Source organism: Carcharodon carcharias, chromosome 4 (genome assembly GCF_017639515.1).
Source record: "Carcharodon carcharias isolate sCarCar2 chromosome 4, sCarCar2.pri, whole genome shotgun sequence".
Taxonomy (NCBI): Eukaryota; Metazoa; Chordata; class Chondrichthyes; order Lamniformes; family Lamnidae; genus Carcharodon; species Carcharodon carcharias.
Genome location: NC_054470.1, coordinates 101,290,662 through 101,304,948, shown reverse-complemented (window position 1 = coordinate 101,304,948; position 14,287 = coordinate 101,290,662).

The window sequence follows — 14,287 nt, the reverse complement described above, 5'->3', positions numbered from 1 at the left end:
TCTCTCTCTTTCCCTTTTCCTTTTTCTTTTGCTTCCAATTCAAGTTTCTTCAGCTCCTTTGCTTGTTCAAATTCAAGCTTCTTCATTTGTAACTGAGGTCTCACTACTTCCAGCTGTGACTCACTAGCTTCAGGTATCCCTTCCAGTTTCAAATGCTGTGCTATTACTTCAACCACGTCTGCTTTCTTTGCCCTAACAGATAGCCTCAACTGCAACTTATCTGCCAATTCTGTTAACTTATCATTAGATTTTTTTTGGTAAACCAGCCGGAGTTATATCTTCTACTCCCAGAGAAGCCTTATCTATGGATAAAGCCATTTTTGCAGCCTCACCACTTCAAAATCCATCAGCACCACTCCTGAGTTCAATGTTTCCCTCACGCTCATAGCCTTAAGATTCATCAACTCCAGGCCAATTAAAGAATTTCAGAATTCCTGGATGGGCCCCCGATTTTGTTATGACGTGACAGGTGGCGTGTACCAGGTGGAAGGAAACGTCCCCAAGGGAAAATTGGCCACAACGGCCAATCACAATTTGCAATTTGTGTTTGTTATGAGAAGATTTGTGCACTGAATTCAGAAGTAATGAGTCCACTAACACCTTTCATGATTTTAAAAATGTAATTAAAACATTTATTATCAAAAGAAAAGATTTCAAGCACATACATAAGATTACAGTTTTGTAAACAATAACAAATCCCAAAATTCCCAATTAACCTGACTACACGCCCCCGTTATCGCAACAAAATAGATTTTGAATTTAGATAGACAATCCAGCAAGTTTATCACAGCACCCACTTGACAGTGGAATTCCAAAGGTGTTTCCCCAACTTCGGTTACTGGACACAGTAGCCTTCTGCAAAAGTGGTTGGAGTTTTTTTTTCCAAGGCTGTTTTACATGGTCCTTTTCAAGAGTCTTCCATCCTTCTTTATATATGTTTCTCTCTCTATTCTGTAAATCCCATTGTTCTATATGTTACTTTTCCCATAATATAAAAATCTATCATGTTGCTAATATGGTCAGTACCTTTGGGAAAGATAAATATACTGCTTGGCCTTGCTTATCTTGTTAGTTCCTATCATCCCTTAGAAACCTAAACATCCCCTTCACTTATCTAAAAATGCAAATTTCATTCACACCCTACATGCTGCCCTCATCTATGTTTACTCATTAGCATTTCAAATGCCTTTTACACCCAGCTTATTTTCAATTTTGCAGTCTGTCTGATTCCAATTCAATTAAATCACACAGACAGAACCATACACACTTACACTCATAAACCGACTTTCCAATAAACCACAAAAATATTATGAAAAACATGATGGTTTCATGACATTATACCCTGAACCTTTATTATATTCCAGTTTCTTCTTCATCATCTATTAAAGGCCATTGATTAATTGACAGCAAACTGGTGCAGTTCATGAATTGTCACAAACATTTTATTGCTAAAAATGCCATAGTCCATTCTTATGGAAGCATATTAAAGCACTAATCTGAAAAACCCTGATGGTCACATGTGCTGTACGTAATGGGCCCTGTAGTCTTGGGAACTTCCTGTCAAGAAGTGCAAGTTCCGGGACGTGTCCAGGCGGTGCCTCTTTCCACAGGATTAATGATGGCAATGGTCGCCATGCCCCTTAGGATAGGGTATTCTGATTTGGATGGTGGTCAGGGACAGGATGGTGTGATGACAGTTAAGGAAGGTAGGGGGAACTCAGAGTGCAGGAGTGTCAGCCTCTGCAATTATCCAACACATATGAGGTTCTTTCAGCTTGTTTGGATGAGAGTGGGGGCTGACTGCCCATGGAACTGTGGTACAGGAAGCCATTCAGTGGAGGCAGCACAAAGCAATGTAATGGTAGTAGAGGAAAGTACAGTAAGAAGTACTTACACTGTTCTCTCCAGCAAGGAAACAATATGTTGCCTGCCCGGTGCCAGGGTTAGGGACATTTGCTCAGGGCTAGAGAGGAATTTGCAGTGGGAGGTGGTGGATCTAGTGGTTGTAGCCCATGTAGGTACCAATGACATAGGCAGGATGAGTAAGGAAGTTCTGCATAGTCAGTATGAAGAGCTAGGCACCAAATTAAGAAGCGGGACCTTGAAGGTAATAATTTCTGGATTATTACCTGAGCCGCGTGCAAATTGGCATTGGACAAATAAGATTAGAGGAATGAATGCATGGTTCAAAGACTGGTGTGAGAGAAATGGATTCAGATTTGTGGGGCACTGGCAATAGTATTAGGGAATGTGGGATCTGCGCTGTTGAGGCAGTCTACACATGAACCGTGCTGGGGCTGGTGTCCTCGTGAGCTGCATAACTAGGGAAGTAGAGAGGGTTTTAAACTGAATAGTGGGGGCAAGTGATCAAATTTGGGAAGATGTTGTAAAGCAAAGGCAAGAGAGAAAGGTACTAACATGAAAAATGGTAAACAAGCTGTGACAGGAAGGGATGGAGAGTACAAATCCGAGAGAATATCAACAGATAAGACTAGACGCTGCAAAAATAATAAAAGGACAAAACTAAAGGCTCTGTATCTAAATGCATGTAGTATTCAAAACAAAACAGACGAACCGATAGCACAAATAGGAATAAATAAGTACGATCTGATAGCCATTACAGAGACATGGCTACAGGATGACATAGATTGGGACCTGAATATTGAAGGGTACATGACATTTAGGAAGGGTGAGTAGTGAGAAAAAGGTGGAGGGGTGGCTCTGTTAATTAATGATGATATTAGCACATTAGAGAGTGATGCCCTAAGTTCAGAAAACCAGGATGTTGAAGCGGCTTGTGTTCAGATGAGAAATGATAAAGGCAAGAACTCACTCGTGGGAGTGGTGTACAGGCCCCCTAATTGTAACTACGTGGTGGGGTAGAGTATAAAAGAAGAGATAATGAGACCTTTTCAGAAAGATACGGTGATAATCATGGAGGATTTCAATCTACATATAGACTGGAAAAATCAGTTAGGGAAAGGTAGCTAGATGAGGAGTTCTTGGAAGCTTCTTAAAACAGCATGTTCTGGAGCCAACCAGAGAATAGGGTATACTAGACCTGGCATTGTGCAATGAGATAGGGTTAATTGATAACCTCATAATGAAGGCACCCCTAGGTAGCAACAATCATAATATGATTGAATTTTACATTCAGTTCGAGGGAGAGACAAGTGTGTGCAAGATTAAGAATTTTAAACTTAAATAATGGCGATTATGAGGACATGAAAGCAGAGTTTGCTAAAGTAAACTGGCAAATGAGGTTATGAGATAGAAGTTCAGTGTTAGACAATTAATGGGATATTTCAGAATACACAGAATAGATACATTCCAATGAGAAAGAAAACTTCCAAGGGGAGGGCCAACCATCTGTGGTTAACTAAAAGGTTAAAGACAGTATCAGATTTAAAGAAAAGGCATATAATTATGCAAAGATGGCTGGTAGGTCAGAAGATTAGAAGGAATATAAAGAATATTAAAGAATGACAAAATGATTAATAAGAAGGGAAAAATTAGAGTATAAGAGAAAGCTAGCCAGTCATATAAAGAATGATAGTAATAGTTTCTACAGATACTTAAGAAAAGATTTAACAAAGTGAACATTGGTCCTATAGAATTGATAATGGCAAGTGCTTCGGATGAATTAAATAGATAATTTACATTAGTCTTCACTATAGAGGACACAAGTAACATCACAGAAATAGCTGTAAATCAGGAAATGGAGGAGAGGGAGGAACTCTGGAAAATTACAATCACCAAGGAAGTGGTATTGAGCAAATTGTTGGGGCTGCGGGCTGATAAATCCCCAGCTACTGATAGACTTCACCCTAAGGCCTTGAAAGAAGTGGCTAGTGAGATTGGTTTTAATTTCCCAAAATTCCCTGGATTTGGGGAAGGATCCATTGGATTGGAAAATAGCAAATATAACTCCTTTATTCAAAAAGTGAGGGAGACAGAAAGCAGGAAACTGCAGGCCAGTTAGCTCAATATCTGTCATAGGAAAAATGTTAGAAGCTATTCTTAAAGATGTTATAGAAAAACTCAAGGCAATTAGGAAACGTCAACATGGTTTTGTGAAAGGGAAATCATGGTCAGGATTTTCACCTCGTCGGGCAAGTGCGGCGGGCGGGCCCGTGAGCGGTCACGAAGTCGACTGGTACCCGTGATCAGGCACAGAGCTGCCTCAGGATGCTGAAGATTTATAAACTCAAAAATTAAAAACTTAAGCAACGTTAAAATCATAATCACCTCGTGTGACTTTGTCACATGAGCAGGGACATGTTATGAATGAAATTTAAACATTTTTATTTGATTTTTTATTTGCTGTTAGAAATTCATTCCGCCTGTGAATGCGGTTTCCTAAAAAATACAAAGGCTGCTTGGCCTTTCACGCCTGCCCACCAATTGTAAGGCTGGATGGGCAGCAAAAAATTTCATTTAATTATTACTTTAGGCCTGTTAGTTTTCGGCGCGCATGCTGCCGACTCACGCGCGCCCCTGCTGAACGAAATGTCGCGCGAGTGTGCTATGACATCAGGATGCTCGCTCGATGTCATCGCACATCATTTTATACCCAACAAGCACAATATTCTGCCCCATGTTTAACCAGTTTATTGGAGTTTTATGAAGTTGTCACATGTGCTGTGGATAAAGGGGAATCGGTGGATGTACTGTACTTAGATTTCCAGAGGGCATTTGATAAGATCCCACATCAAGGTTATTGTGGAAAGTAAAAGCTCGTAGAGTATGGGGCAACATCTTGGCATGGATAGAAGATAGGCTAGCTAACAGGAAGCAGAGAGTTGGCATATATGGGTCTTTTTCTGGTTGGCAGGTTGGAACGAGTGATGTGTCATAGGGATCAGTGCTAGGGCCTCAACTTTTTACAATTTATATACATGACTTGGATGAAGGCACTGAAGGTATGGTAGCTAAATTTTCTGATGAAACAAAGATAAGTAGGGAAGTAAATTGTGAAAAGGATGTAAGGAGCCTACAAAAGGACATAGATAGGTTAAGTGAATGAGCAAAGATCTGGCAAATGGAATAAAATGTGGGCAATTGTGAAATTGTCTGTCTTGGCAGGAAGAATATAAAAGCAGCTTATTATCTAAATGGCGAGAGGTTGCAGAGCTCTGAAATTCAATGGGATCTGGGTGTCCGAGTGCATGAATCACAAAAGGCTAGTATACAGGCTAATAGAATGTTATTGTTCATTGTGAGGGGAATTGATTACAAAAGTAGGGAGGTTATGCTTCAGTTGTACAGGGCACTGGTGAGACAACATCTTGGGTATTGTGTACAGCATTGGTCTCCTTATTTACGGAAAGATGTAAATGCATTAGAAGCAGTTCAGAGAAGGTTTACCAGGCTAATACCAGGAATGGGTAGATTGTCTTCTCAGGAAAGGTTGGGCTGGCCAGGCTTGTATCTGCTAGACTTTAGGAGAGTAAGAGGTGATTTGATTGAAATGCATAAGATCCTGAGGCGTCTTGACAGGGTGGATAAGGGTGTTTCTTCTTGTGGTAGAATCTAGAACCAGGGGTCACTGTTTAAAGATAGGGGTTGCTCATTTAAAACAGAGATGAGGAGAATTCTTTCTCTCAAAGGGTCATAAATCTCTTCTGAGATGGTGAAGGAGGAGTGCTCGAGGCTATAATTGCAGGTCCTGATGCAGACACAACGATGAGAATTTTATTGTGGAGAGGTGCGTGTGTTTGGATGCAGCTGAGGAGTTAAAACTGACAAGCATTGGGAAGCTGTTTTCTACCTGCTGACTTCTGGGTTATCAAGCACATCAGGCTGCTTGCGTGCAGTCCCTTTGAGAAACAGGAGCTGCCTAGCGTATGTTAATTTCAATTTATTTTCAAATTTAACAGAGCAGCCATGGATTCCCTGGGCTTCCTAAAATCCCCAGTGAAAGTAAGGCGAGAGCACGGTGATTATCGCGGAGGTCGATTAATCTCATGGAAATAGTGCAATAAATTATTCAGAACTCACAGCTGCTTTCTAATGTGCTTGTGGTTAAGGCTTATGGCACAGAAAAAGGCCATTTGGCCCATTGAATTCATGCAGACTCTCTGTAGCTCAATCCAATTACTCCCAATCTCATGTTCTCTCCCCTTCGCCCTGCAAGCTTATTTCGTTCAAATGTCCATCCAATTTGCTTTTGAAACCATTGATCTCCTCTGTTTCCACCAACCTCACAGGCAGTGAGCTCCAGGTTATTACCATCACTGCATAAAAACATTCTTCCTCACATCTTCCTTGTAGCTCTTGCACAAAACCTTAAATCTGTGTCCACTAGTCCTTGACCATCAGCTTTGCTTACCTTATCCAAACCTGCCATAACCTTCTATGCTCTTCAGATTACCCCTCAACCTTCTTTGCTTCAAGAAAAACAACACCGGCTTCTCCAACCTAATCTTGTAGTTAAAATTCCTCACCCCTGAACCATTCTGGTAAATCTTCTGTGCACTTTCTCAAGGGCCCTCACATCCTTCCTAAAATGTGGTGAACAGAACTGGACACAATGCTTTAGTTTTTTAATATATTCATTCATGTGAATATGGGCATTGTGGGCTATGCCATCATTCATTGTCCATCCCTAATTGCCCTTGAGAAGGTGGTGGTGAGCTCCCTTCTGAGAACTGCTGCAGTCCATACGGTGTAGGTGCACCCACAGTGCTGTTAGGGAGGGAGTTCCAGGATTTTTACCCAGCCACAGTGAAGGAATGGTGATATATTACTACCAGGTCAGAGCGATGTGTGGCTTGGAGGGGGCCTTCTAGGTGGTGGTGTTTCCATGTCTCATCTAGATGGTAGTGGTCATGGGTTTGGAAGGTGCTGTATAAGGAGCCTTGTTGAGTTCCTGCAGTGCATCTTGTAGATGGTACACACTGCTGCCTCTGTGCATTGGTGGCAGAGGGAATGAATGTTTGTGTGTGGGGTACCAATCAAGTGGGCTGCTTTGCCCTGGATGGTGTTGAGCTTCTTGAGTGTGGTTGAAGTTGCATCCCATCATATGGAGAGTATTCCAGCACACACCTGACTTGTGCCTTGTAGATGGTGAACAGGCTTTGGGAAGTCAGGAGGTGAGTTTCTCACCACAAGATTCCAAGCTTTGACCTGCTCTTGTAGCCACAGTAATTATATGGCTAGTCCAGTTCAGTTTATGGTCAATGGTTACCGCCAGGATGTTGATAGTGGGGGATTCAGTGATGGTAATGCCATTGAATGTCAATGGGTGATGGTTAGATTCTCTCTTGTTGGAGATGGTCATTATCTGACACTTGTGTGGCATGAATGTGAGTTGCCACTTGGGAGCCCAAGCCTGCAATTGTGCAGGTTTTGCTGCATTTAGACATGGACTGCTTCAGTATCTGAGGAGTCACAAATGGCGTTGAACATTGTGCAATCATCAGTGAACATTTCCACTTCTGACCTTATGATAGAAGGAAAGTCATCGATGAAGCAGCTGAAGATGGTTGGGCCGATGACACTACGCTGAGGAACTCTGGCAGTGATGTCCTAGAACTGTGATGATTGCAACTACAACCATCTTATTCTGTTCTAGGTATGATTCCAAGTAGCGGAGAGTTTTCACCCTGATTCCCTATGACTCCATTTTTTCTAGGGCTCCTTGATGTGTCCTTGATGTCAAGGGCAGTCACTGGCATCTCACCTCGGCAGTTCAGCTCTTTTGTCCATGTTTGAACCAAGGCTGTAACGAGGTCAGGAGCTGAGTTGCCCTGGCGGAACCCAAACTGAGCATCAATGAGCAGGCCATTGCTAAGCATGTGCTGCTTGATAGCACTGTTGATGACCCCTTCCATCATTTTACTGATATCAAGAGTAGACTGATGGGGCGGTAGTTGGCCAGCTGGATTTGTCCAACTTTTCGGGTACAGGACATACCTGGGCAATTTTCCACCTTATCAGGTACATGCCAGCATTGTAGTTGTACTGGAACAGCTCGATTAGGGGTGCGGCAAGCTCTGGAGCACAAGTACTATTGACGGAATGTTGTCAGGGCCCATTGCCTTTGCAGTATCCAGTGCATTCAGCTGTTTCTTGATATCACATGGAGTGAATTGATTTGGTAGAACACTGGCAACTGTGATGCTGGGGACCTCCAGAGGATCATCCACTCAGCACTTCTGGCTGAAGATTGAAGCAAATGCTTCAGCCTTATCCTTTGCACTGATGTGCTGGGCTTCCTCATCATTGAGGATGGGGATATTTGTCGAGCCGCCTCCTCCAGTGAGTTGTTTAATTGTCCACCACCATTCACGACTGGATGTGGCAGCACTGCAGAGTTTTTATAGATCCGTTGATTGTGGGATCGCTTAGCTCTATCATTTGCAGCTTATTTTGTTTGGCACTCAAGTAACCCTGTGTTGTTACTTCGCCTCGTTTTTAGGTATGCCTCAGGCTGCTCCTGGCATGTTCTCCTGCACTCTTCATTGAACCATGATTGATTCCCTGGCTTGGTGGTAATGGTAGAGTAGGGGAATATGCCAGGCATGAGGTTACAGATTGTGTTCAAGTACATCTGCTGCTGCTGATGGCCCACAGCACCTCATGGATGCCCTGTCTTGAGTTGCTAGATCTGTTCGAAATCTATCCCATTTAGCATGGTGCTAGTTCCACACAATACGATGAAGGGTATCCTCGATGAGAAGATGGGACTTCGTCTCCACATGGACTATGCGGTGGTCACTCCTACCGATACTGTCATGGATAGATGCATCTATGGCAGGCAGATTGGTAATGGTGAATTCAAGTACAATTTTCCCTCTTGTTGGTTCCTACACCACCTGCCACAGATTCAGCCGAGCAGTTATATTTTTTAGGATTCGGCCAGCTCAGTTAATAGTGGTGCTACTGAGCCACTCTTGGTGACGGGCTTTGAAGTCCCCTATCCAGAGTACATCCTGTGTCCCTGCCAGCCTCAGTGCTTTCTTCAAGTGGTGTTCAACATGAAGGAGAACTGATTATCAGCTGAGGGTGGGTGGTTGGAATCTTACCAAAGGCTTATAAAGGCAAAGCATAATTTTCCTGCTTTTGTGCTCAATAGCTCTATCTATGAAGCCCAAGATCCTGTTTGTTTCACAATACTTTTGCTGAGAGGTTACTTCGAAACATTTAAGCTTTTCTCAATCACATTGCAATGAGCGACACTCAGGCTGCCTTCATTTGAAACTTGCACGAAGATCAATATGACCAGCATTCAATCCAGCATCAACACCAGTATCAGCCTAATGTTCAGAGACCTGTAGCTGGACAGCAACGGAGAGGGGGACTGCACAGAGGGGAACAGTAGAGTGAACTGCAAAGAGAGGAACAGCAGAGAGTGAACAGCAGAGAGAGAAACAGCAGAGAGGGGCAGTGCACAGACTGAACAGCAGAGAGGAGAGCTGTTACGAAAGTATAATAATTTTCATAATATTTTTCTGGTTTGTTGTTAAGTGGGTGCATGGGGGGAGTGTTGTGTTTTTCTGTCTGCCTGAGATTTAATTACATTTTGTAGCCAAGCAGACTGCAAGTTGAAATTATCAAAAGAAGTAAGATATAGAAGTGTCTTTAAAATGCTAAGCAGGTAAACATGGTTGGAATCTTAGCATGTAAGGTGTGAAGGGAATTTGTATTTTTAGATAAATGAAGAGAGGTTTGTATTTCAAAGAGGATAATGAGAAAATTGGCAACATGAAAAGATTAATGTTATGAGAAAGGTAAAGTTCCAAAGACATGTTGAAATAATGGAATTTACATATTAAAAAGAGAGAAACATATATAAAGGAGAATAAGACTATGGCTTGAATTTTACCTTTGGCAGGAGCCATCGACGAACATGGGAGCGGCCAGGAAACGGACCGCTCACCGCAATTGGTCCTGGACCGCGGTTTCATGCTGGCTAGCCAATTAACAGTCAGCCAGCATGAAATGCACGCTGAAAAGCTCAGCGCTGCCAGGGTGGGGGCGGGAAGAGGGCAGGCGATGACGTCACCGTGGGTGCAGGTGAGCGCCGCGCGAGAGCTCCCTGAAGGCACACAGCTGCCTCAGGGAGCTACAGACATTCAAATGATGAATTAAAGGTTTCAAAAGCTGCAAAAAAAATGTCCATGCATCACAAGCAAGCACCTGAAAACATACCTCATTAAAAATGCTGTCCACAGATATTTATTTTAATTTTATTTCATAACGGAGATTTCATCCCAATGTTGGAGGAGGCTTGATGAAAAATGTAAAGCCCGCCTGGCTGATTCACCTGTCAGCCAACCATAAGGTTGGACGGGCCACAAAAAATCAGAGACAATTGCGCTGTTAATGGGAGTAATTGCCCTCTCAATTGTCGGCAGGCGCACTTCTGACTTTTGCGCGAGCCCGCCAAGCGAAATATCACGTGAGTGCGCGATGATGTCGGCACGCTCGCCCAACATCATCCCCCACAATCTTACACGCAATCGGGTCAGACGCAAGCCCGCCCGCAGGATGTAAAATACTGCCCTACGTGTCAGGAGAAGGCATTGCGAGTTCTAACGGAAGTGTGTGAAATAGCCTTAATGGAGCCTCCAGTATTTGTGCATAAGCCTGCTGTCTATAGAAATTGAAACTGGAGAAAGCCACTTTGAACTCCACTGCCCAAGGTATTGTGTTAATTTGCTGGATCTGTTTAAAACCTAAAAATCTATGTTTGGACCATTGCCTTAAAGGTAGTGTAACTGGGAGTCAAGTTAATTCAGGATTTTAAGTGTTATTATAGTAGTAATTTGTAGTTCTATGTATGTGCTTGAAATCTCTTTTGTTAATAAATATTTTAACCTAGCTTTTTAAAAAATCTCTAAAAGTCTTGACGGTCTTATTACTTCTGAATTCAGTGCACACATCTCAAAATGAATACAAATTAAATATAAATATAAATACCTTTGTCACTGCGTGATCAAGCTTCCCTCATGGACTTGACCTGCCTGGCACAAATCATCTGCCACATCATAACAGGAACAGCAGAGAGAGGGAACTGAAGAGAGGGGAGCAGCAGAGAGGGGATGTGGTAATTGGATGTTTAGTCACTCCCTTCTGCCAATCATGGGTTACGTGATGTTCTATGGGGGCTCTGACCAGTGAGCTCTTAACGCGGGCAATCCATGGAGCAGGGCTCCTCCGATGAGAGACCTGGTCGAGCGTGCAAACACTGAAAATGTCTCTGTAATAAAGTTTAACTGTTTCTTGATGAAACCAGTCTGCTGCATAGTCATCACATTTGGCGACAAGGGTAAAATCAGTTTCGATTCTGCACCTCTTCCTATTACTATGAGTAAATCAAATTTTCAAAAAGCTACTCACCAGTCACGTTACTGTTTGGAACAATCGACCCTTATGATGTTAATATTGAAGATTGGAACCAGTATGTTGAGCATCTTGGATTTTACTTTCTAGCAAATTAAATAACCCCAAAAGAAAAGGGGAAAGCGATCCTCTTAAATGTATGTGGCAGTAAAACATAGAACGTAACTGGCTCGAGCACATCCAATTCCAAGCCAAAGAGTGAATTAGTGGACCTGGTGAAAACACACTTCCAGCCTAAGCCATACTTGATAATGCAGCACATTAAATTCAATTTGAGAGTTCGGGTGTTGGGAGAGTCCATCGCAACCTGTGTAGTGAACCTCAAGCAGTTAACAGAACACTGCGACTGCAGAGACGTTTTAAACAAAATGCTGCGGGACCGATTGGTATGTGGGCTCAAGGACAATGCCAAACAGCGCTGATCGCTTGCCGAGGTCAATATTGATTCTAATCATGCCCTAGAAAGCTCCCTTGCCATGGTAAGTGATGCGAGAGGATCGCAGGCTTTGCAACAGATGGAAAATGGCGCCGTACTTCATGCGGGGTGGGAGCCTGCTACCGATCGTGGTACGAAAACCAGACCTGCAGAATTAAAGTGCGATTCGGTGGCCACTAGGAGAAATATCAAGAAGCTTAACAGAAATGCTTCATCATTGGTTTCAAGATAAAATTGCTTTAGATATGGAGGTGACCACAAAGCAGGAACATGTAAATTCAAAGAGGAGGAATGCCATTACTGTCATGAGAAGGGTCACATGGTTAGGCAATGCCGGACGAAGTTGAAGCAGTCTGCAAAACAGCAAACAAACATGATAGAAGTAACGGGTACAGCAAAGGCTGAAGCTGCTGCTCCTGACATTTACTCCTTATATAATGTGACTGCTATGAAAACTGAACCTATTTCTGTGACAGTACAAGTGAATGAGAAGCCACTGACAATGGGAATGGATACTGGTGCCTCAACTATGGTAGTAGGAGAGCGTACTTTCAGGTACCTTAATGAAGGAAGACAGCCAATAAATTTGGAGTGGACAACCGCTAAATTAAGAACTTACAGGGGAGAATCTATTCAAGTAAACTGTCTATGTCTCTTACAAGCGACAGACGACCCAACTGCCTGTAATAATAGTGAAAGGAGTGGGACCCAGCCTTTTAGGTTGGGATTGGCTACAGAGGATCAAACGCAACTGGTCTGATATATTTCACCCAAAATGAGCTGGAGTTCCAGAACTTCTAAGGAAATACAACATGGGTTCTTAGGGTGAGTTAGGAAAATGGATGGACCTTTACATGCTACAAGGATCGCTCAGGCCTACGTTTGTTCCTCTGGAAAATTATGAAAAGAGGCAAGATGAATTTAATGCCACTCTGGACAAACTGAAGAAACGGTTGGCAGACAAGACTCAACAATGTTCATTAGCCCAGGAGGAGGCTAAGAGATACAAGGAATAGACTGAAGAGCCAGCTGAATGAAACAAAAGAGCCTTGAAAAGAAGGGTCATGGAACTTTCCAAGATGCGAGTGGATAATGAAGCCATGAGTAGCCCAATTACAGAACTGAAGGAAGCTAAGGATTCACAAGGCAGAGACCTGGCCAACTGTGAAACAAAGTGAAGAACAAGGACAAGCTCTGCTGCAGACAGAGAAAGAAAAGACAGAAATAAGATTGGAAAATGTAAATCTGACACGGAAGCCCACAGAGCTGGAATAAAAAGCACTGAATGCCTTAAACATACTGTGAACCATTGAGTCATTGAAAAATAAAATGGCAGAAATTGTGGAACAAGTGGAAATAAAAGTTCCATTGTTGAGACGTCAGCGTCCAGCAGAACACGATGGACCAGTGGAGAAAGGGAAATGTCAAACCGACAAAGACCCCCCGCAAAGCAACTGAGAGTACCACTGCCCCAAACATGACAAAATGTGTTCTGGACGGATTGTCTGGGCTCCGGGAGCCATTGTTTCAGAGACTGGTCCATTATCTTTCCAAGTACAAGTGGGAGATAGAATTGTCCCTAAGTATGTAGATCACATCCATGCCAGAGAGACATTCCAACAATGACCTGATCAACCTGTAATTAGCATTGAAACATCGACTTCTGAAGCGTGTGATAGGACAGACCTAGAACAGACATTCCAGATGCTTCAGAAGAGTTGCCAAACCCTGAACTGCCCAGTTCCAATGATGCGTCTCATAGTGCAGCTCCAGAGCCTGTCAATCCTGTTCAGCAACCTGCAGTGCTAGAGCTATGCTGCTCTAGCCGTATAAGAAGGGCACCTCAGAGACTTGACTTATAATCACCTGAAATTGTATATATGTTTGTTGGATTGTTTAAATGCTTTTCTGTACAAAGTAATTTTAAAAAAACTAAATGGGGAGGACATGTGGTAACTGGGTGTATAGTCACTCCCTCCTGTCAATCACATGTCATGTGATGTACTGTGAGGGCTCCGACTAGTGAAGTCTTAGCATGTACAATCCCTGGGGTGGGGCTTTTTCAACAAGAGATTTGGTCGAGTGTGCAAGCGCTGAAAATGTCTCTGTAATAAAGTTTAACTGTTTCTCGACGCAACCAATCTGTTCCTTAGAGTCATCACAGGGGGACAGCAGAGGGGGGGAACAGCAGAGAGGAGAACAGCAGAGAGGAAAACAGAGAGGGGGAACAGAAGAGAGAGGAACAGCAGAGAGGAGAACAGCAGGGAGGGGAAACGCAGAGAGGAGAACAGCAGAGGGGTGAACAGCAGAGAGGGGGAACAGCAGGGAGGAGAACAGCAGGGAGGGGAACCGCAGAGAGGGGAACAGCAGAGAAGGAGAACAGCAGAGAGGGGGAACAGCAGAGAGGGGGAACAGCAGGGAGGAGAACAGCAGGGAGGGGAACAGCAGAGAAGGAGAACAGCAGAGAGGAGGAACAGCAGAGAGGGGAACAGCAAAGCAGCA